Consider the following 25,237-nt stretch of genomic DNA (forward strand, 5'->3'; position numbering starts at 1 on the left):
AGTCTGATTACATAAGTATACTAATATAAGAACGCTGAATTAATTTCATTTATCACAAGATTTAAATTACAAACGTATGTATATTGGATGAGCTTAATAAATACAATCACTTTAAAGTCAACTTTAAAACAACAGTTTTACTCAAGGGTAAAACAACAGGGGATAGTGTTAAACTTAACATGATTTACTGTTGTTTTAAGAGATCATGCAGTGTTAGTGTGATAGAAATGAATGTTGAAGCGTTCGCAAATGTACTAGCTGGAGAGAGGCTTAATGTAGGTTGGGAACGTTGCCGAGTATATGATGCAGTGCAGGTATTGTGTTGTTTTAAATGCAAAGGCTTCAATCACAAAGCGGCTGACTGCAAGGAAAAGGAAGTATGCACAAAATGCTTGGGTGAGCATAAACATACACAATGCATAAGGGATGCAGTAAACAAGTGCATTAACTGCATACGAGCAAACAAGGAGCTGAATCTAGGACTTGACGAAAACCATGATACTCTGGATAGAACTTGTCCCGTATACCAACAAAAGCTAGATGCAAGGAAAAGGAAAGTTGTTTATTAGCAACCAAAGAAAATCCTTACAGCAGCGCAAAAGTCAAAATATTATTTAAATCGAGATAGCAATATATACAACTTGGAATGCATTTATCTTAATATTAGTAGTATCATAGCAAATAAAATCGAGCTGGAACGTCTTATTGAAATAAGAAGACCAAGTATTGTGTTATGTACGGAAACGTGTACAACAGAACATATCTTGGATTCTGAACTTAGTATTCCGACATACAAATGCATTCGTTGCGACTCTCAAAGTAGGCACACTGGCGGTGTTGTCATGTATGTGAATGAAAATATACAATTTAGCATAGTTTGTAATAAAGCTATCAACATGAATGTGTGGTGCATTATTGTAAAAATAAACAAATGCGGGTTAAAATGGAAAATCGGTGTACTATATCACTCACCAAGTAGCAGTGACTCCACCTTTATTACTTATCTAAATGAAATCATCACTGAACATCTCAAGGAGGCGGATAATAATTTAATAATTGGTGATTTTAATATCAATGTAAATGTATCGTCAACATACTCAAACCAGCTAACAAGTTTATTTGCACAAATGGCAATGATACAAAGGATAAACTTCGACACAAGGATAACAGAGTACTCGTCTACAAGAATTGATTTGCTATTCAGTAACAATGATAAAGTTAAAGCAGTAAATATAGGTGAACATCGCATTTCTGACCATGAGACAATCCACTTCGAAGTGCCAACAACAAAGCTTTGTAAAATGAGAAGGTATGCTACTGTTACATGTTGGGAGTACTATAGTGCTGAAAATCTTTTAACTTTGCTACGAACATGCGATTTCAGCTTTATGTCAATTTCCGGAGTAGAAACTAAAACTAAAGCCCTAAACGAAGTTGTAACTGTGGCTATGCAAGCACTGACTTATATAAAGAGGACTCAAATACAGATAAGAAATAAGTGGTACGACCGAGAATTAACAAACCTGCATAAAAGAAAAATAGAATCTTATAAAACTGCTTGAAATACTGGATTTTGGGACGAATATAACGTCATTAAGAAAATATATAAAAGAACCATAATTTATAAAAAAAAGAAATACATGGAAGATAGAGCAAATCATAACAATGGCGATATGAAACGTATGTGGAAGTGTCTAAAAGACCTCGTCGAGCTTAATGATGTTAAAAAACATATCACTAAAATTGTAATTAACGGTGAATGCTTGGAAAATGAATATGATATAGCTAATGCCCTAAATAACTTTTTTATACAAAGTATTGTTGAAATTAATGATAGCATCGAAGAAATTGTAAATGGGGATGAAATAAGCGCAAATCATAGTAATCCATTTGAAACATTTAAATTTACTGACATTGTAGTGGACGATATTATTATTATCACAAAATCACTTAAAAACAAAATGGCGGCGACAAGCTTTTATCGGAGGGTGTCGTTAAAGATGCCATGACATATACTGCTAATTTCTACAAAGACATAATTAACGAATCCTTAAACAGCGGTATTGTACCTAGTTACTGGACAATTTCAACAATAATACCTGTTGAAAAAGTAAAAAATACAATGAAACCTGAGGAACTACGTCCAATTAACACGTTACCTACAGATGAAAAAATTATGGAGACAGTGGTAAAGGATCAACTTGTGGCATACTTAGAGAAGCACAATGTGATTATCCCATAACAATCGGGATTCAGGAAGAGCTGCTTAAAATATTGTAAAATACGTCTATTTGCGGAGGATGCATTGCTTATCATAAGTGAAAAATATGCAGAATGTGCCATGCTGAAAGTACAAGAAGACCTGGACTCGCTATACAAATGGTTATGCCTTAGAAAACTGAAATTAAATGTCGAAAAAACTAAGTTCATGATATTTTGTAAAAACACTAATATCATAAGTAACAATAGTTTAAATAATATTACGCTGAAGGTAAAAAACATGGAAATCCAAAGAGTAGACAAAATTAAGTATTTAGGAGTTTTGATTGATGATAATCTAAATTTTGGAGAGCATGTAACTTATCTGGAAAGGAAAATTGCACAGAAAATAGGCTTCATGTATAGAACATGTAAACATATCAGTCAAAGTCATAAAATATTGGTATATCGTTCAATTATTGAACCACACTTTATTTATTGTCCTACTATTCTGCTATTAAGTAATGATATATATATTAAGAAACTTCAAATACAGCAAAACAAGGCAATGCGATTTATTTTAAAATGTCCTCCAAGAACGCCAAAAATTGTAATGCTCAATAGATTAAACTGGCTTAGTATTAAACAGTCAGTTAGTTATTTCACATTGAAATTTATACACCAACTTAGGTTAGGAATGTTACCGAATTACCTGAGTAGTAAAATACATTATAATCATGAAATCCACAATTATGGAACAAGAAATTGCAATAATATAAGACTGCCTAGAATAAGAACTGAGTTCGCCAAAAGGTCTCTTGAATATTTAGGGTATAAAATGTATAATGAGTTACCTTCTGATTTGAAAGACTGTGAAAATATTAGTAAGTTCAAAGAAAAATTGTTTTTATATTGTACGTCACTAAATGTGACATGAGTATTTATGTTTAATCTCCTTTTTTAACCTAAACTAGGTCTTAAAGACCGTAATAATAAATAAATAAATAAATAAATAAATAAAATTCAACATTAATTCCTGTTAGTTTAACCAGAGGTATCATGTTAAATGTCATGTAAAATCAACAATATTTTGGTGAAAAATCAACACTTTTCATAGTGTTAAATACACACTTTAAGTCAATGTTTAACAATTAACACTTTTTACAATAATTCCTGTTAATTTAACAGTAACCACCGTGTTAAATATCATGTTAAACTAACCAAATTTTAGCGTTCAATCAACACTTTCCATCGTGTTGAATAAGCACTTTAAGTACATGCTGAATTAACACTTTTACCACGAAGACTACACTCTGCTTCGGTTTGAAAAATTTTTAAACACAAAAAGTGTTAAAAAGGTGTTGACTCAACACGAGGGTGTGGATTCACCGGTCAATTTCTGGCATATAGGTCCGACGCCTGTTTGTGGATTTCACTGAGGACCTTCTAGTGCTTTATAGCTTCATACGGCTGTGTTTTCAAGTGCCGTATTTCCTCATAATACTTATGGAAATGACCCCTTATGCCCCTGGGCGTTGTGGCATCATAAATCAGATGTCTGTTGGGATGCCCAGGTTTATATATATTCAACAGAAACTATTTGTTCAGCATTTCATTTCTCTCCTAATGGGGTGTACTCTCTGTGGATATAAGAAGACAGCCTGTGTCGTTTCTGAGAGCGGTGTTTTGACAGGCCTGTATTTTCTTCCAGTGAGTAACCCTTAGGCTCGACGGCCACATGAGGAACGCGTAGCATGCAAGCGACCGGCCAATTGCTTTGTAAGTGGTAATAAGCCTCTCTTTATTTTAAAGTGCTGCCGGCAAGAGAATTGAGAATTTTGTTACGGCCCTCAATTCTAGGTATCGTTGCGGATGCGGTAAAGTAATGCCGTCGACGTGGATGTCCAATATGGTCGACATTCCTTTTGTATATGTTGGAAATAAGGCCGCCTATGATTTGGCCGGCGGCAATGTCAGATTTCGCGAGGAGAAAAAACTGGAGAAATTACATAGCTCATAGATGGGTGGGCCGGGACCTGTAGCAATTATTGTGCAGTCATCGGCGTAGGAAACAATGGTAACTCCTTCTGGTGGCGAAGAGAGCTCCGATATGTAGAGGTTAAACAAAAGCAGGAATAGAATGCCACCTTGTCTAATTTTTCTGGGCTTAGATGGTACGTTCTTGAGTTGCATCGATGTCTGTCATTCAGGCAGATATTTTGCGGTGCACCTTTTGAGACTAAGTGGAAGATGGGACCCTAATAAGTCTTACAATAATGTGCCGTGGTTGACTGTATCAAAAGATTTTGCTAAGTCTATCTCTACCTCGTCTACCTAAGTCTATCTTATCCGCTTTTGATCGGATCTACATATAATACCAATAACCATATTTCCGCCATATTGCAAAGCGATATCAATGGCTTTTTATTAACGGTTTGAAAACCTTTTGAATTTTCTTCTAATTAATGTGGGTGGCGCCGCTCCAATTTCACAAAATTGTAATACATTTGTGCTGTATTTCGTAACTTTTTTTTATCCACTCATGAAGTTTCACCACCTCGGCAGTATTGCCCCTTTTTCCATTTTTGAAAGCAAGCGTGAATAAAATCTGATTTTGACCATTTTCAATAACAATATCGTTGACGATACTGTAAATGCTGCTAACTCGATTCACCAAAATTTCACAGTAGAACGAAAAAGCTCTACTATATGACAAGTTTAAATTTATTGAAATTTTCTGGAGCTAGCAGCTTTTCCGTAGTGGTTTGATAGTAGCGTGCTCCGCCTACCACACCGACTATCCTGCGTTCACGACCCGGCAAAGCAACATCAAAATTTTAGAAACAAATTTTTCAATTAGAATTGTTCTAAGCGGGTTCTACCACTTCTGCCTTGGAAAGCTTCTCAGTGAAAACTCGTCTGCCTTGCAGATGCCTTTCGGAGTCGGCATAAAACAAGTATGCTCTGTACCGCCAATTTGTGTGAAACATTAAAAAAGAGCACGACCAAAATTGGAAGACAAGCTCGGCCTTAAATCTGTTCAGAGGTTATCGCGCCTTACATTTATTTCTTTATAACAAATTTCCATACCTTTGTTGGAGTGTGTGATTCTGGAAAACAGTCACATACTTTTCTTTTACCACCATATGCAGAAATCGTCTCCCACTCTAACCTTGCCAAAAACGATCTCAATTTATGCTCAAGTTATGGTGTTATTGGACTGAACTTTGTTGATGTTAAAATGTAGACCATCTGCGCTTGGTAAAGTATCGAGGTAAAGTATCGATACTTTACTAAGTACTTGGAAAAAACATCGAGTAATTTTTGGAAAAGTATCGATACCACTCACTCAGTACTCGTATCGTTCTATCACTTGTCAGAAGGAGCTCGCTCGGCGCCACTTCCCTGTGTTGGAGGTTAATCTCTAAGAATTGCAGCGCCATGAGATGTTTGTGTGTCTTCTTATTCTCCGCCACTGCGCTCATGCAATGGATTTTAACAGCTGGTCGCAGGCTCTGGAAGTCCGTTTCCATCTCCTCTGCTGGCAGCGTCTTATGGGTATTTTTACGGCTAGCAGCATCGTTGAACTGATTGTACGCTACCAGCACTGCCGCCTTTACGTCTATATGCTCGTCATTTGATGCTAGATCCATGTTCTCGAGGTACCTTTCTGCCTACCCTGCTCTAAGCGTATTGGTGTTATTGTCACAGTTTTCCAGGAAAGCAAGCTATATAAACAAAGTCATTGTGAATAATATGTCTGTCCCGGATCGTCAAGAATGGTTAGAGGAATTGCTAATATACTAAGTGATGAATGTGAATTGACAATGCTGTTGTTTTTCAAAAGAACACCCACGTTAATGGGAACAGGAGGAAGTATAGATAATAAAATCAAAGTGGTAAATAATATCTCCAAAAAAGTTATTAAACTTACTCAAGATTTTAACAAAGTCATAACAAATTATGAGGAGGAAAAACAGTTCCGAATGTACCAACAACAAAGGCCGTTTTTGAAAGCTTGCAGAAACCGTATACTTCCAAAAGCAAAATAGAAACATTTCATTTTGATAATTTCTTTTCCCTATAAAATGTACTTATTTTTAAAAATATCCTTAAATTAAAACAAACAAATAAATTAAGGTTTTTGTATACTAAATTTGCTATGGTTGTTGTTTTTCTCAGAAGTTGTAGAAAAATTTACGTTCCATTTTTTAAACAGCAGTGCTCAGCCTTCTAAATGACCCATGATTTTGCCATTTTGTTTTTACTATAATATTTTGAAACACCCTAGGAAATATAAACATATAAGCAACTAAAAGAAATAATTCCTTTGAAATAGAATAAAAAACAATTTAGCAAATAACATACTTAATTATATTGACTTTGTTATAAGGTAGAACGAAAACTATTGCTTCGTCCATTGTGAAAATTCGGAGACTATAAAAAAGATGGGTCCGGATGAGCCTTCTTGTTTTAAAAATTTATAACTAACAATCGGCGGAAGAAATCACAAACTGCAATGAATTTACGGAATTATTTCGCGCTCCTCTTTGCCCTTTTGAGCGTCTGAATTCGCAGCCTCGTATTCTTAAAGCCCATATATTCTATCATTAAATTATAATTTGAAATATTTTTGCGTCGGTTCTTTGGTCAATATGGAATCAGTGATAACAGCTGCGCACTGCCTGAAAGTTTTAGTTGGTGTAACCACAACAAACGGTGATGGACAAAAGCGCAATGTTGATCACAAAACGTCACATATGGATATAGGTGCAATTAAAGTGAGTTCACCCTTTATCTCGAGTTCTTCGCACTTGTATGCCTTTCTTTAATTTAGGACTGGAAAGCGCAATTTGTTTCACTGCAGACCTCGATATAAAGGGTAAACTCACTGTAATTTCACCTATATCAATATGTGACGTTTTGTGATCAACATTGCGCTTTTGTCCATCACCGTTTGTCATGGTTACACCAACTAAAACTTCCTGGCAATGCGCAGCTGTTATCACTTTTTCCATTTTGACCAAAGTGCCAACGCAAAATTATTTCAAAGCATAATGTCATGATAAAATAGATGGGCTTTTACAATGCGAGGCTGCGAATTGACACCGCCCAAAAGCACAAAAAGCAGCGCAAAATAATTCCGTAAATTCAGTGCAGTTTGTGACTTCTTTCGCCGATTGTTAGTTTTAAAGTGCTTAAATGAACACTATTTATACCTTTCTTATAGTTTCAGAAAATTTCAAAACCAGGTGAACAAACAGTGTTCGTTCTACCTTATAACAAAGTCAAGATAATTAAGTTTGTTATTTGCTAAATTGTTTGTTATTCTATTTCAAAGGAAATATTTCTTTTAGTTGCTTATATGTTTATATGTCCTATGGTGTTTCAAAATATTACAGTAAAAAATCATGGGTTATTTAGAAGGCAGTGCTCAATGCTGTTTAAAAAAATGGAGACGTAAATTTTTCCACAATTTCTGAAAAAAAAAAAAACAATAGAAAAGTTAGTATAAAAAAACCTAAATTAATTTGGTTATTTTAAATTAAGAATCTTTTTGAAAATAAGTACATTTTATAAGGAATACAAATTATCAAAATGAAATCTTTATATTTTGCCTTTGGAAATAGACAGAAACCGTCTTAGGCTTTCTGAAACGACCTTTTTGTTGGTTCAGTCGGAACTTGTTTTTGATTAGCCTCTAAAATCTGCAGCAACTGTTTTTCCTCCTCATCATTTTTTATGACTTTGTTAAAATCTTGAATAAGTTTAATACCTCTTTCGGTGATGTTATTGACCAATTTGATTTTATAAACCACAGTTCTAGCCTCTTTTTTAACTCTGACTCGTGTTCCCATTAACTTGGGTGTTTTTTGAAAAACTTTGCTTAATGTTTAGCTTAGTAAATAAGAGCATTGTTCCACTATTAGCAAAGACTGCCAATTTATATTCATCACTCAGTAAATTGGCATTACCTCTAACAATTCTTAGTGATTCAGGGACATATATCTTATTCGCAATGTTCAATTTGTTTTCATAGTTCCCTTTCTTGGAATAAAGCTGATAATCCGACCAGTTCGTCGGGTAGGTACCATAAATGTTACTGCAGCTGCTGGCAGTTTATGTTATCTCTTCATCAATTTCACTGTATTTTCCAACCTTTTTTCAAAAAACTAGGCCACTTAAGGCTGTGTTACTGCTGATTGTAGTCTATACCTAGCGTTTTACGTACAAAAATGCTTCAAAATATTTAAATATGTCCAAAGGTTACGCTCTGGGAAAAGAAACAATTTATATGCTTAGCCATCCTGCGAGCGTTATGTATAGGCCCAGGTGCTCTCCAATGAACTTTTCATATAGGTTGCCCCAACACCAACGTCGTCAGTTCAATAAGTTGGAAGTAGTCATATCGAGACTTACCTTTCTTACTAAGATGATGTAGCAAAGATTCCATTGCACTATTTCTTAACACAGCTTCTGCAGGAGAAAAATTTGAAAAAAAAATACTCGAAACCAATGGCATTATGTGATGGTGACATGGCAACAATAGAGGTTCATTATTCAGCTATTTTTAATGAAAATGCATTCACCACTCTTGATACTATTATTGTATGCTGTTGTATTGAAGCCAGTACCAATTGCTTTATCGTCGAGATCCCATGTCATAAGAGTTTTAAGTACTGCATCTCCAGTTTCCTAAAATGTTGCACTACCCAGTTTTTGGCACCCCCAGCAATTTCTCATTTTCATCAGATAAGGAAACTAGTACTGGTTGCCTATCCACATTTTGAGAACTTAAAATTGCAGGCAAAATTTCGCAGTTTTTCGTATAGATACGTTTATCGAAATCTCATGACTGATGAGTATATTGCAAGTATTTTTATTTAGAACTGTTGATCGAGCGACATTTGCACCATCTTATATGAAAAAGTAGCCAACTTCCAACTTTTGTTGCAGGCAAAGTATAAGAAGAAGAATTCGACCTTTGCTTTGGCTAAGGGTGCTTTCACACTATGCAAGTGAAATTTTTTTTCCCACACGTTAGTACTTTTCTACCGTTTTTTATCGTTAAAAACTACATTTTAGCATATGAATAGGAGAGAAAATATGTACGTTAGCAAGTCTTTTTGCTTCATAGTGAGAATGTAACAACAGTGCTTCGGGAAATTTCCTTTTTAAATAAACGAAATACCAGTTTCTATGAAAAACCGCCTTACCAACGCATAACTTATACACATGATTACATACGGGGTATGTTCTGTGTATAAAGAAAATATGCAAAGAAGGCAATTGGGATAAGATTTACAACAACTAAAGCATGACGTGGCTGAATGCCTTTGTAACACTTCAACCATCGTAGGAGTGCCGGTTCAAATCCCACTACCGGGAGAAAAGGCTTTGAAGAGATTTAAAAAAGGTATAATCGAAACATCTGTCGCCTTGTCCGTTCTGAGGTCACGTTGTTTCAATTTTTCCCAAATTCTTAAATAAATTATAAATTAGAAATTGCTTCAAATAAATGTTTTCATACATTTAAAACAATTAGGGCAATCTCCGCTTAACTCATAGAAATATGTTTCAATTGCCATGTTTGGAGTTCCTTTAGATTAACAACGCAACGTCTTGCGTGATTATGGCAATGTTACCGGAATGCATAAAATTGCGTTGAACGCATCTATCTTCATTTTAGCTCGGCCTTTACAGCCTCACGATCGAAAACTTTATTCCGGTATGAAGCCCTTGCCACATTCATGTTAAAAAATTTTAAACCTTTGGTTCAGGAACATCTTCGTTCTTGCTTAATAAAACGTTTGATATACATAATTCATCATCGGTAAAATTTGTGTATAGCTTTCAACACTTGAACTATCATCTAAGTCAACATCGGGTATACTAATAGAAGAAGACGTAGATTTTGCAGCAGGATCCGGCATTTTCTTCTTTCTGGTGCTCCTCCTTGCTTTTTAATATACTGTTTGTGTTGTTGTTGTATTAACGATAAGGTAACTCCCCGAAGACTTTGGGGAATCTTATCGAAATTGATGGTCCTTTGCCGGATATAGATCCGGTACGTTCCGGTAACAAAGCACCATTAAAGTACTAGCCCGACTACCTCGGGAATGATTTATATGACCACATTAAACCTGCTAGGCAATATCGCCCTCCCCACCCCGCATTTGCCATGAGGAACTTGGGGTCGCCAGAACCTCAGATGTTAATGAAACAGGATTCGCCCTGGATAGGTGAGGTTGACAATTCGGATGCAGAAGCTATATATTGCACTACACAACCCCTTGAATCAATTTGGTATTTTAGTCGCCTTTTACGGTAGGCATACCTACCGCGGGGGTTTGTCTTGAGATAAAACGATCATTTTTCACTCAGTTCTTCGGCCAATTGGCTTTATTTTTCTTTAAAGTAGCCAATGTGATCGTACATTTTATAGTTTTTCATCCAACCCTTCGTATATTAAGTCGGGACTAGTGCTTTGCTCCAAACTTTATATTTAAAGCTTTATAACAATTTTACAATTCAGTAATTTTATGCTGAAAAATCTTAGAGTGTTTAACTTCTGAATCCTGAAAACAAAAAAAAACTTTCTAAATCAAAGTTTTACAGAACTGCCTTCCATATATTCTACAGTTCTGAAATTTTGCGTAGTTTATTTTTTTTGTTATATGTAACATAATAGGAGAGTCGCTAGGTCTCTAAAAAAATTTTAAATTTTTGAACCACCCTAATACGTACATGTATTTTCACAGTTGAAATATGGTATTTATACCATGACCGCATATTTAAAGATTAAATACGGAAAAGTACACAGACCCCACTAATCAACTTCTATTTGTTCCCAAACTAATTATATGATCGGTTGTATACTCTCATAAAACTAGAGTAAATACGGAAAAGTACACGTACCCCACTAATTAACTTCTATTTGTTCCCAAACTAATTATATGATCGATTGTATACTCTCATAAAACTAGAGTAAATACGGAAAAGTACACGTACCCCACTAATTAACTTCTATTTGCTTTCAAAGTAATTATGTGATCTATTGTATACTGCCATAAAACCAGAGTTGGAACACTGCCAGAAGTTAAGTGGGCTAACATAATAAGCATGTTGTGTTAAGTATAAGTGAGGCGTTAATTTGTTGTGGATTTAAGGGTCTGGAGCTGGAGCTCTTTACGAGGAACTATAAGATACTACCTCTTCCAACTCCGGTGCTTGCAAACACAGCGTTTAAGAAAAGTGAGTCCGCCAACTATCTAGAGCTCACACTTGATAAGAAATCAGATTGGACACAAAACACCAGGGAACGTGTCGGTAAGGCCACGGTTGTCCACTACACATGTAAACGGGCAATTGGACGGAAATGGGGTATGTCCCCTATGATAGTGCATTGGATAAGCGGAGCCATCCGCACAACGCCAACGGAGGCTATGAATGTAATACTGAGCCTACTACCCATAGATATAGTAGGCATAAAATATGGAGCATGTGCAGCTATTAGGATGAGGAAACTGACCACACGGTCTCACAGTAACCATACCAAGATTCTCGACAAATTTTGCATACCAGCAGGGATAGATTTTTGCAAACCATATAGCAGCTTTAACAAGGGATAAGAGATATTAATCCCTGAGAGGGAACAGTGGGTGAATGACCCAGATCGGCCCACTGATAGCATTCAGATCTACACAGATGGATCTAAACTGGATAACAAGGTCAGAGGGGGTGTCTATTCGGAACGGTTGGACATACAAAGATCGTTTCGCCTTCCGGATCACTGTAGCGTATTTTCGGCCGATCTTGTGGCCATACAAGACGCTGTGTACTACCTAAGGCAGCAGGTGGTCTCTCAGAAGCATATTTATATTTTCTCAGACAGTCAAGCAGCGCTTAAAGCCCTTGACTCCGTCACAAATAATTATGAAACTGTGGTAGGCTTCCACAGATCACGTGATGCCTGAATAATTTACTCTGCATCTGGTATGTGTTCAGGGGCAAAGGGGTATACCAGGTAATGAGATGGCGGGTGAGGTTGCAATAAAGGGTACCTCCGTTCTACTTTCGCTATACCTGCAAGCTGAAGATAAAGGAGGCTCTTCTGATGGAAGCAGAAGGTAGGTGGAAGCATCAGATCCCACACGGCAAAACTCACATGACCGGAATGGAATGAGAAGAGATCGCGTGAGCTTCTCACCCCCCGTAAGAGGGATCTTTCCTTAGTTGTGGGTCTTCTCTCTGGTCACGTCTGTATTGGACCGCATGCGGAAAGGATTGGCGCAGGTCAAATAGGGATTCGTGGAAAAAGCGAAACGACAAGTCTGATAAAGTCCTATCTAAGGGAGATAAAGTCCAGGAACTGATGAAAAAGGAGGACGGGAAATAGTCACACATTGAAAGTCAGACGGTTCCATCAGGATATGATGCTGAAGAATTCTGTAACAGCGTCTTTTACTTTACTTACTTATTTGGCGCTTAACCGTCTAAACGGTTATGGTCGTCCAATAAGGCGCGCCAGTCGCTCCTTCGCTCCGCCAACCGGCGTCAATTGGTCACACCAAGGGAGTTTAAATCGTTTTCCACCTGGTCCTTCCAACGGAGTGGGGGCCGCCCTCTACCTCTGCTTCCATAGGCGGGTTCCGATAGAAACACTTTCTTGGCCGGAGCATCATCTTTCATTCGCATAACATGGCCTAGCCAGCGCAGCCGCTGCGTTTGAATTCGCTGGACTATTTGGATGACTGCGTAGAGCTCGCACAGCTCATCATTAAATCTTCTTCGGTACTCGCCATCGCCAACGCGTAGAGGTCCATAAATCTTTCGAACAACTTTTCTCTCGAACACTCCCAAAGCCGCTTCATCTGCCGTTATCATATAATATAATGTAATGTATTTATTTATTACGGCTTTCCTAAGCCTAACTTAAATCTATTTTACATGTTTATGATTGTCTTCTGGACTATGCAATCTAGAATAGTTACATCTATGTCCTACCTTGGAGTACTATGGATGGGAGACTTCCAGATTATGCGAACAAAGTGTTGTGCTAGTGTAGTATGTAGGCATTTTACGCATGTTAGTAAAGCGCGAAGGCAACATCTGCATGGTGATGCACTGAGTTAATCGAGTGATGCGTTTCAGTATGCGCTTCGGCAACCTTTTTTGTATGCGTACAAGAGCTTGGAAGTCTTGGCGCCACATAGCAGAATAGTTTCCGCTGCATTTCTATCGATGCTATGGAAGCCCGCATGTCCAGCACTAAATTGGTAGTGTTCTGCAATAATTGTACAATTTTTGTTTAAATTTATTGGAATGACATGATTTAATATCATTCGGTAGTTCATTATATTATTTAAGACCTTTATAATACAGATTACATTTGTCTGCTTCAGTTTTATAAGCCGGCAGATTAAAATCATTTTTATTACGAGTATTTACAGAATGCATATCTTTTACATATTTTATATTAGTCCTCAAATACGCAGGGAAAGTTCCTTCTATTATGTTTTTAATAAATTTCATGGTATAATAAAAAAGTTGCTGTCTAATGCTAAGCCAATTAGGAGAGCATAGCATGTCTCTGATAGGTGTGTCATACCGTTTTTTGAGAATGAATCTCATAGCTCGGTTCTGTTACTTTTGTAGCTTGTATATCTGACTATCTCGCAAGATGAAAAATATAGTTGGGCAATAAATAAAATGTGGTTCGATTATAGATCTGTAGACGATGATTTTATACCTTCTATTTAAATATTTGCAGGTTCGTTGTGTAAAATATAACTTTTTCGCTATTTTTCCTACCGTATAATCCACGTGCTCGTTGAAATTCAGCTTATCATCTATTTTTATTCCCAAGTATTTTATGGTGCTGACTTTTTCAATTAGTTCGTTATTTATATTTAAGTTTTGTAGCTCACTGTTTTGAAAATTGCGTCTAGGTATAACCATAAATTTCGTTTTATTGACATTCACTCCCAAAGCCGCTTCATCTGCTGTTATCATGGTCCATGCCTCTGCCCCATATAGCAGGACGGGTACGATAAGTGACTTATAGAGTATGATTTTCGTTCGCCGAGAGAGGACTTTACTTTTCAGTTGCCTACCTAGTCCAAAGTGGCATTTATTGGCAATATTGATTCTTCGCTGGATTTCAGTGCTGATGTTGTTGCTAGTATTGATGCTGGTTCCCAAATAAACGAAATCTTTTACTATTTCGAAATTATGGCTACCAACAGTAGCGTGGTTGCCAAGGCGCGTATGCGCTGACTCTTTCGATGACAGCAGGTACTTCGTTTTGTCCTCATTCACCATCAAACCCATCTTTACCGCTTCTTTTTCCAGTTTGGAGTAAGCAGAACTAACAGCGCGGGTGTTTAGGCCGATGATATTGTTACGAATGTTAGCACCACATCCCTAGTCTGATGCTAAGTAAATGAAGTCACAACAACAATAAAGCAGTAGCACTTGTATCTACATAAACGAATAAATCATTATGTCTACACATATCTACGTACACGCAGCAGAGAAGAGATGCACAAACACATGCAGATATCTGAGATTCTCCCAAAAGTATGCAATTGTAATTGGGGAAGTGTCGCTCACAAATACAAGCATATGCGAAGCTATATACGTGCATCTGTAGTTATAATTATATGGCGGTGACTAAGTAAATTCTGGAAGCGCCTAGAAGATGCCAAGAGGAAATCACAGAGTTTAAAAGCAACAGCGGTAGAGGCGCTACAAGCAGTTTTCAGGTTTTCAGTTAAGCACGCTATCTGTCGGGCAATAGTTCAGTTTCGTTTAAGCTATCAGTCAGTTTGGTTATTAAGGCAGCTAGCTGCAAAGTATAAGTGTTATTGTGAAGTACTTTAATAAAGGCCATTTTTCCATTATTCAATATTGGAGTTATTTATGCAACAGTTTAGTGATACGAACTAAGCAAAAGAGCAATTAAGAGGATTTGCAGTAAATTCGTTACAATATCAATGTCATCAGCATATGCCAGTAACTGCACGCTTTTATAGAATATTGTTCCAGTGCGGTTAAGTTCTGCAGCTAGTATAATTTTCTCCAGCATCAAATTAAAGAAATCGCACGATAAGGGGTTACCCTGTGTGAAACCTCGTTTAGTTTCGAACGGCTCGGAGAGGTCCTTCCCAATTCTGACTGAGCTGATGGTGTTGCTCAACGTCATTTTCCACAGCCGTATAAGTTTTGCGGGGAAACCAAATTCAGACATAGCGGCATATAGGCAGCTCCTTTTCGTGCTGTCGATCGCGACTTTAAAGTCGACGAAGAGGTGATGTGTGTTGATTCTCTTTTCGCGGGTTTTTTCCAAGATTTGGCGCATTGTGAGAATATGGTCGATGGTAGATTTACCAGGTCTGAAGCCGCACTGATAAGGTCCAATTAGCCGGTTCACGGTGGGCTTCAATCTTTCGCACAATACACTTGAAAGGACCTTATATGCGATATTAAGAAGGCTTATTCCACGATAGTTGGTGCATTTTGCAGTATCCCCCTTCTTGTGGACTGGACAAAGAACACTTAGATTCCAATCGTCGGGCATGCACTTGTCCGCCCATATTATGTTAAGAAGCTGCTTCATGCGCCTTACCAACTCCTCGCCGTCGTACTTGAATAGCTCCGCAGGCAATACATCAGCGCCCACGGCCTTGTTGTTTTTCAATCTGGTTATTGCTATTCTAACTTCGTCATAATCGGGCGGGAGGACATATATTCCATCATCATCGATTGCGGGTTCGGGTTCGTCATCTCTGCGCGGTGAATCGCTGCCTCCATTTAGAAGAGCAGAGAAGTGTTCCCTCCATAATCTAAGCACTATCTGGACATCAGTTACAATGTCGCCGTTTTCGTTCCTACAGGAGATTGCCCCGGTCTTAAAACCTTCCGTCTGTCGCCGTATTTTTTGGTAAAATTTTCGGGTGGTTAGCATCTCAAGCTCCTCGCACTCGCGCCTTTCTGCTTCTGCTTTTTATACCTTTCATGAAAATGAAATGGTATATTAATTTCGTCACGAATCCCAAAATTTTAAGTCCTTAAAAGAAAATAGACCCACCATTAAGTATACCGAAATAATCAGGTTGAAGAGCTGAGTTGATTTAGCCATGTCCGTCTGTCCGTCTGTCGCGTCTGTCTGTTTGTATACAAACTAGTCCCTCAATTTTTGAGATATCTTAATAAAATTTTGTGAGCGGGTGTATTTAGGTGTCCGATTAGACATTTGTCGGAACCGGCCGGATCGGACCACTATAGCATATATCCTCCATACAAACGATTTTTCATAAAAAGGGGATTTTTGTCATACCTTCCTTAATTTATCAGACTGAAGCTTCAAACTTCACCATATACTTTCGTATATTGCACACATTGTTGTCTGAAAAAGATCGGTCGTATATATAGTATATATCCCCACAACTGATTGTTGAGATAAGAACCTTTTCGTAATTACTGCCCTATTTTATGAGCAAGAGGCTTCAAATTTCAACGAATTGTCACGTATATAGCATATATTGTTGTCTGAAAAAATCATAAAGGTCGGTGGTATATATAGTATATATATGGTGGAATATGTAGTATATATATATAGTATATAGACATATTTTCCCAATTTCAGCCCCATTTTAACAGCTAGAAGCTTCAAATTTCACCAAATGCTTACGTATATAGCATATTTTGTTGTCAGAAAAAATCATAAAGATCGGTGGTATATATACTATATACCCCATATAAACTGTCATTTTTGCCCTTTTTTTACGGCTAGAAGCTTCAAATTTCAACAAAATTTTATCAAATAGTTACGTTTACGTCATATATTGTTGAAATACGTGATTCGTAGTCATAGTTTTAACATGCAGACCACAAAAAACCTGAAACTTTGCATCCTTAAACAAAGTACCTACTTATTTTTATACTCAGTTGAGCATAGCTCACAGAGTATATTAACTTTGATTGGATAACGGTTGGTTGTACATATATAAAGGCATCGAGATAGATATAGACTTCCATATATCAAAATCATCAGTATCGAAAAAAAAATTGATTGAGCCATGTCCGTCCGTCCGTCCGTCTGTCCGTTACCACGATAACTTGAGTAAATTTTGAGGTATCTTGATGAAATTTGGTATGTAGGTTTCTGAGCACTCAGATCGCTATTTAAAATGAACGATATCGGACTATAAACACGCCCACTTTTTCGATATCGAAAAACTGAAAAAGTGCCATAATTCATTACCAAAGACGGATAAAGCGATGGAGCTTGGTAGGTGAGTTGAACTTATGACGCAGAATAGAAAATTAGTAAAATTTTGGACAATAGGCGTGGCACCGCCTAAGAAGGTAATTTAAAAGTGTTGCAAGCTGTAATTTGGCAGTTGTAGAAGATATCATGATGAAATTTGGCAAGAACGGTACTACTATTACTGTATGTATGCTTAATAAAAATCAGCAAAATCAGAGAACGGCCATGCCCACTTTAAAAAAAAAATTTAAGTCAAATTTTAACAAAAAATTTAATATCTTTACTGTATATAAGTAAATTATGTCAACATTCAACTCCAGTAATGATATGGTGCAACAAAATAGAAAAAATTTACCAATCCTTGTGAAATTTGGTTGGGGCTTAGACTCTCGGACGATAACTGTTTTCTGTGAAAAAGGGCGAAATCGGTTGAAGCCACGCCCAGTTTTTATATACAGTCGACCGTCTGTCCTTCCGCTCGGCCGTTAACGCGATAACTTGAGCAAAAATCGATATATCTTTACTAAACTCAGTTCACGCACTTATCTGAACTCACCTTGTATTAGTATAAAAAATGGTCGAAATCCGACTATGGCCACGCCACTTTTTCGATATCGAAAATTACGAAAAATGAAAAAATGCCATAATTCTATACCAAATACGAAAAAAGGGATGAAACATGGTAACTGGATTGGTTTATTGATGCAAAATATAACTTTAGAAAATTACTTTGTAAAATGGGTGTGACACCTACCCATATAAAGTAGAAGAAAATGAAAAAGTTCTGCAGGGCGAAATCAAAAGCCCTTGGAATCTTGGCAGGAATACTGTTCGTGGTATTACATATATAAATAAATTAGCGGTATACGACAGATGATGTTCTGGGTCACCCTGGTCCACATATACAACTCCACCTATAGAACTAAGGCCCATGCCCTTTTAAAATACTCATTAACACATTTCGTTTGATACCCATATTGTACAAACGCATTCTAGAGTGAACCCTGGTCCACCTTTATAACGATATCTCGAAAAGGCGTCCACCCATATGACTAAGGCCCACTCCCTTTTAAAATACTCATTAACACCTTTCATTTGATACCCATATCATACAAACAAATTCTAGATTCACCCCTGGTCCACCTTTATTGAGATATCTCGAAAAGGCGTCCACCTATAGAACTAATGCCCACTCCCTTTTAAAATACTCATTAACGCCTTTCGTTTGATACCCATATCGTACAAACACATTCCAGGGTTACCCTAGGTTCATTTTCCAACATGGTGTTTTCCTTTATTTTGTCTCCATAGCTCTCACCTGAGTATGTAATGTTCGGTTACACCCGAACTTAGCCTTCCCTACTTGTTTATTTTTTATTTATCTTACAAATCGTTTAGGTATGTACATCTGTTCACTATATATTTCTTATCTTATACATCCGATTATTTGGAGATTACGAACGGGATAAGATTATTGTTCATCCCCATTCATGAAAGGTATGAAGTCTTTGCACAGCCGAAGATAGTCCCGTCCTTACTTATTTCTTCCCGAAAAGGCGTATCGCTTCCCTTTTCAACTCACGATAGCGTTCACACACTCCTCTTGTTGCGCTCCCTTCCAAAGTAGCCCTGTAGGCAGCGTCTGTTCTTTTTATTGCTACGTTGCATTCTTCATCGTACCAGTTATTTTTCGTAGCCCCAGGTAACCAATTTTTTCCTCGGCGGCAGTACGAAATGCTTTGGAGATATGCTCCCACTGCTCCTGTATTCCTTCAGGCTGATTTGTGCTCTCAGAGAGCGGGTGTGAGAGTCGAGTTGCGACAACGTCTTTTGCCTAGTTCAAATCACTGGATCTAGCTATTTTGCATATGGAACGATTGTACAATGGCTTAGAACAATCTTTGAGGGTTGCATAAAACTGAACAATGGCTCGAAAAGTCATCGTACCGAAAGCAGGAAGATCCAGTCATCTGCACCCGCAAGAAATCAGGCTTATTAGTTGTGCATATTTTTTTCTTAAAACTCTAGAGAAATTAATAGTTGGGGTGTGATGGTAGCATGCGCTGCCTACCATACCGAAGATCCTGGGTTCAACTTCCGGGCAAAACAACATCAGAAATTTGGAAACAGCCTTTGTGCAGTGATTTGGCGAACACTCTGAGTGTATTTCTGCCATTAAACACTTCTCATAGAAAACACTTCTGCCTTACAAATGCCATACGGGGTCGGCGTAAAACACACATATATAGTGCTGCAAATTTTTAGGAAAAAATTGGACGAAATTGGAAATTGGAGCAGCTTGGCCTAAATTCTCTTTAGAGGTATATCACGCCTTGTATTTATATCTATATATATAAAAATGAAATGATGTTCGTTCCTGTCCATGTTTTGCTGCCGATACGAGGCCAGTTTTATTCGTTCTTTTTTCATATTATAGGGATCAAATAGGGGAAGGTTTTTAGCAAAAAAAAAAATTATTATATCTTGAGATATAGGTCGAAACGTGGACCCGGATAACCCTACGATGTGTTTGTATAATATGGGTATCAAATGGAAGCTTCTGATAAGTACTTTAATATGGGGTACTCTTCGTACACCTAGCTGACTAGGGTCTCGAGATATAGGCCAAAGTGTGGACCCGGGTACTCCAAGAATGTGTTTGTACAATATGGGTATCAAATGAAAGCTGGTGATGAGTGCTTTAGCAGAGGGTAATTTTCATACATCTGGGTGACTAGGGTCTCAAAATATTATCCAAAACGTGGATCAGAATAACATTAGGATGTGTTTTTACATTATGGGTATCAATATTCATATATGAGTTTAAAAAATATCAAATGGGGCGTTATATAAGCAGTAACGAAGCGATATGGCGATTTTTTTCATTCCCAAAACACGAAAGACATCCAACTGTCGTTCATTTAGCGGTTCACCTTGAAAATGGCCAACTTGTTTATTTTACTCCTGAAAATGCAGCGCTTAGAGCAACAAGTGCACCGTCTACAACTTTGACTGCCTCTTTTCCTTTATGTCAATCGGACGATTTTGCAAGAACATTGCTATATGCAGAAGTGCCACAATATTTCACATGGGATTAATCCAGGAAATAAATTTCAAAGGCGAAAACAAGGAAAACCAGTTCAAGGTCATCCTAATATCCTAATATCCTAATATCCTCTGCAGTTCATCCAAATAATACTGAGTGTTTTTACTTGCGATTGTTTTTAATTAATATTCGTGGCCCAACATCATTCCAAGCTTTAAGAACAATTAATGGTTAATTGTGTGCTACATATCGTGAAGCATGTAAACAATTAAATTTGCTGGAGTATGATAAGAATTGGGAAGATACGCTTGCCGTTTCAGCTGTAATAGCCCGTCCACATCAAATACGAACATTATTTTTCACAATAATTGCAATGTGCTCCCCATCTAATCCATTGGAATTATGGAATAATTTCAAAGATTATATGGCAGATGATATTTTAAACCAAATGCATCGAAATACTGCAAATTATGAGTTGGAATTCACACTGGAAATTTACAATGAAGCATTGATAAGGATTGACGACATTTGTTTGTCGATGTCAAACAAATCGTTAGAACAATTGGGCATGCCAGCAGCAAATCGTCCAATGCATGATATGTTCAATCGAGAACTGGAGCGTGAATACCATTATGATTGTAATGAACTAAACACATTTGTAACATCAAATTTAACGAAATTGAATTACCAACAGCAACATGTTTATGATACAATCATGAATAATGTTAGTCATGGAACTGGTGGATTATTTTTCTTGTATGCTCCAGGGGAAACAGGCAAGACCTTTTTGATTTCATTGATATTAGCAACAATGTGATCATATAATAACGTTGCATTGGCACTCGCTTCTTCCGGAATTGCGGCTACATTACTGGAAGACGGTCGCACAGCACATTCTGCATTAAAGTTGCCTTAGAATATGCAGGTAAATGAAACACCAACACCTAATATTTCGAAAACATCTGGAATGGCAAAAGTTCTTAAAGTATGTAAGCTCATCGTATGGAACGAGTGCACTATGGCACACAAGAAATCGTTGGAAGCACTTGATAGAACTTTGAAAGATCTTCGAGGTAGCCAAACAGTCTTTGTGGGTGCCATGATTTTATTGGCTGGAGATTTCAGGCAAACATTACCTGTGATCCCAAAATCCACGGCTGCAGATGAAATCAATGCATGTTTAAAATCATCGTATTTATGGAGACACGTAAACACGCTTACACTTACTACAAAAGTACGTGTTCAACTACAAAACGATTCGTCAGCAGCTGAATTTTCACAGCAATTACTGAAAATCGGAAATGGCCAAATGTCTGTCGATCCAAAAGGAATGGTTATATTGCCTAACAATTTCTGCACTTTTTCACAGTCTAAAGAGGCATTGATACAGAGTGTATTTCAAAACATAGTTCAACATTACAAAAACTATGAGTGGCTAAGCGAAAGAGCAATTTTAGCTGGGAAAAATAAGGACATCAATGATATAAATGCAGCTATTCTGGATCAAATACCTGTTGACATAGTTGCATATAAGCCAATGGACACTATTACTGATCAAGATGATGTCGAAAATTATCCAACAGAATTCCTAAACTCACTCGATTTGCCAGGCGTACCACCTCATTATTTACGATTATAAATTGGAGCACCGATTATTATGCTGCGCAACATTACTGTGTCAAAATTTTAGAAATAAGATTTTTCAATTAGTGGGGTCGCCCCTCGGCTGTGTTTGGCAAGCGCTACGGGTGTATTTCTGCCATGAAAAGCTGTCAGTGAAAGCTCATCTGCCTTGCAGATGCCGTTGGGAGTCGGCATAAAACATGTAGGTCCGGCCAATTTGTAGGGAAAATCAAGAGGAGCACGACGCAAATTGGAAGATAAGCTCGGCCTTCGATTTCTTCGGTAGGTTATCGCGTCTTACATTTATTTATTTTTAAGATTACTGTGCCACGGCTTTGCAATGATACCAGACTCGCTGCGAAGAAGCTAATGGGTAACGTTATCGAAGCAACAATTTTGAAAGAAAGTACAAAGGAGAAGACGTTTTGATACCCAGAATTCCACTGATTTCGACGAATTTACCAGTCGATTTCAAACGTTTGCAGTTCCCTATTTGCCTTGCCTTCGCTATGACAATTAACAAGGCACAAGGACAGTCTCTACAAATGTACGGTATTAATTTAGAATACCCAATTTTTTCTCATGGATAATTGTATGTAGCTTGCTCACGAGCAGGCAAACCATCGCCATTATTCATTTACGCGAAAGATGGGAAAACCAAAAATGTTGTCTACCAAAAAGTGTTACAATAAAGTTCGAATGAAATTGTGTCAAAGAATTTGCTTTGTTTCGTATTAATTTTATTCTCTTTCAGAAAATCATTGAATTTGTCGCCTCGCGAAGCGGGCGAGGGTACGCTAGTTTTATATAAAATGGAATGTTACTGAAGCACTTTCCCCTTTAGCATAACATACCTACACCAAATGCAAGTTAAAACTGCATTGCATAGAGGGGTCATAAAACAAGTAAGAATTATCGTCTTTCAAAAGTGGGCGGTGTTGCGCCCATTGTCCAAAATTTTACTAGTTTTCTATTCTGCGTCATAAAGTCAACCCACCTACCAAGTTTCATCGCTTTATCCGTCTTTGGTTATGAATTATTGCACTTTTTCGGTTTTTCGAAATTTTCGATAGCGAAAAAGTGGAGGTGGTTATAGTCCGATTTCGTTCATTTTAAATAACGATCTGAGATGAGTGCCCAGGAACTTACATACCAAGTTCCATAAAGAAACCGCAAAATTTACTCAAGTTATCGTGTTTACGGCCAGACGGACGGACGGACATGTTAAAATGAATTTCCTTTTTCGCCCAGATCATTTTGATAAATAGAAATCTATATCTATCTCGATTAGTTTATGCTGATACCCCGTAATCTTTATGCGAACCAAATTAATATACTCTGTGAACTCTGCTCAGCTGAGTATAAAAAGAGAAAGGAGCACCAGGAGTATGTACTGAGCATTGCCGTAGCCGTAGGGGTTTACCCTTCTGCCTTGGAAAGCTTCACAGTGAAAACTCGTATACCTTGCAGATGCCTTTCGGAGTCGGCATAAAACAAGTAGGCTCTGTCCCGCCAATTTGTGTGAAAAATTAAAAAGGAGCACGCCCAAAATTGGAAGACAAGCTCGGCCTTAAATCTGTTCAGAGGTTATCGTGCATTACATCTATTTCTTTATAACTAATTTCCATACCTTTGTTGGAGTTTGTGATTCTGGAAAACAGACACATACTTTTCTTTTACCACCATATGCAGAAATCGTCTCCCACTCTACCCTTACCAAAAACGATCTCAATTTATGCTCAAGTTATGGTGTTATTGGGCTGAACTTTGTTGATCTTAAACATGTAGACCATCGGCGCTTGGTAAAGTATCGGGGAAAAGTATCGAGGTAAAGTATCGATACTTTACTAAGTACTTGGAAAAAACATCGAGTAATTTTTGGAAAAGTATCGATACTACTCACTCAGTACTCGTATCGTTCTATCACTTGTCAGAAGGAGCTCGCTCGGCGCCACTTCCCTGTGTTGGAGGTTAATCTGTAAGAATCGCAGCGCCATTGAGATGTTTGTGTGTCTTCTTATTCTCCGCCACTGCGCTCATGCAATGGATTTTAACAGCTGATCGCAGGCTCTGGAAGTCCGTTTCCATCTCCTCTGCTGGCAGCGTCTTATGGGTATTTTTACGGCTAGCAGCATCGTTGAACTGATTGTACGCTACCAGCACTGCCGCCTTTACGTCTATATGCTCGTCATTTGATGCTAGATCCATGTTCTCGAGGTACCTTTCTGCCTACCCTGCTCTAAGCGTATTGGTGTTATTGTCACAGTTTTCCAGGAAAGCAAGCTATATAAACAAAGTCATTGTGAATAATATGTCTGTCCCGGATCGTCAAGAATGGTTAGAGGAATTGCTAATATACTAAGTGATGAATGTGAATTGACAATGCTGTTGTTTTTCAAAAGAACACCCACGTTAATGGGAACAGGAGGAAGTATAGATAATAAAATCAAAGTGGTAAATAATATCTCCAAAAAAGTTATTAAACTTACTCAAGATTTTAACAAAGTCATAACAAATTATGAGGAGGAAAAACAGTTCCGAATGTACCAACAACAAAGGCCGTTTTTGAAAGCCTGCAGAAACCGTATACTTCCAAAAGCAAAATAGAAACATTTCATTTTGATAATTTCTTTTCCCTATAAAATGTACTTATTTTTAAAAATATCCTTAAATTAAAACAAACAAATAAATTAAGGTTTTTGTATACTAAATTTGCTATGGTTTTTGTTTTTCTCAGAAGTTGTAGAAAAATTTACGTTCCATTTTTTAAACAGCAGTGCTCAGCCTTCTAACTGACCCATGATTTTGCCATTTTGTTTTTACTATAATATTTTGAAACACCCTAGGAAATATAAACATATAAGCAACTAAAAGAAATATTTCCTTTGAAATAGAATAACAAACAATTTAGCAAATAACATACTTAATTATATTGACTTTGTTATAAGGTAGAACGAAAACTATTGCTTCGTCCATTGTGAAAATTCGGAGACTATAAAAAAGATGGGTCCGGATGAGCCTTCTTGTTTTAAAAATTTATAACTAACAATCGGCGGAAGAAATCACAAACTGCAATGAATTTACGGAATTATTTC

At 37.3% G+C, this 25,237-nt stretch overlaps 1 protein-coding gene across 19 annotated transcripts in view; it reads right to left on the reverse strand.

Annotated features, from left to right (window-relative positions):
- The window catches only part of ASPP (Ankyrin-repeat, SH3-domain, and Proline-rich-region containing Protein), a 504,012-nt gene that overhangs the window by 318,105 nt on the left and 160,670 nt on the right, over positions 1-25,237 (reverse strand). Inside the window, exon 1 of one of the 19 annotated variants that reach the window (XM_067775889.1) lies at positions 13,207-13,228. The exons of 17 other annotated variants lie outside the window; for them this stretch is intronic. The gene's annotated coding sequence lies outside the window, so the exon portion shown is untranslated. Of the gene's footprint in view, positions 1-5,548; positions 5,720-13,206; positions 13,229-25,237 lie in introns of those variants that run through there. One more of the 19 variants, XM_067775887.1, reaches the window with a different exon arrangement.

The sequence above is a fragment of the Eurosta solidaginis genome, chromosome 3 (genome assembly GCF_040869045.1).
Source record: "Eurosta solidaginis isolate ZX-2024a chromosome 3, ASM4086904v1, whole genome shotgun sequence".
Classification (NCBI taxonomy): Eukaryota; Metazoa; Arthropoda; class Insecta; order Diptera; family Tephritidae; genus Eurosta; species Eurosta solidaginis.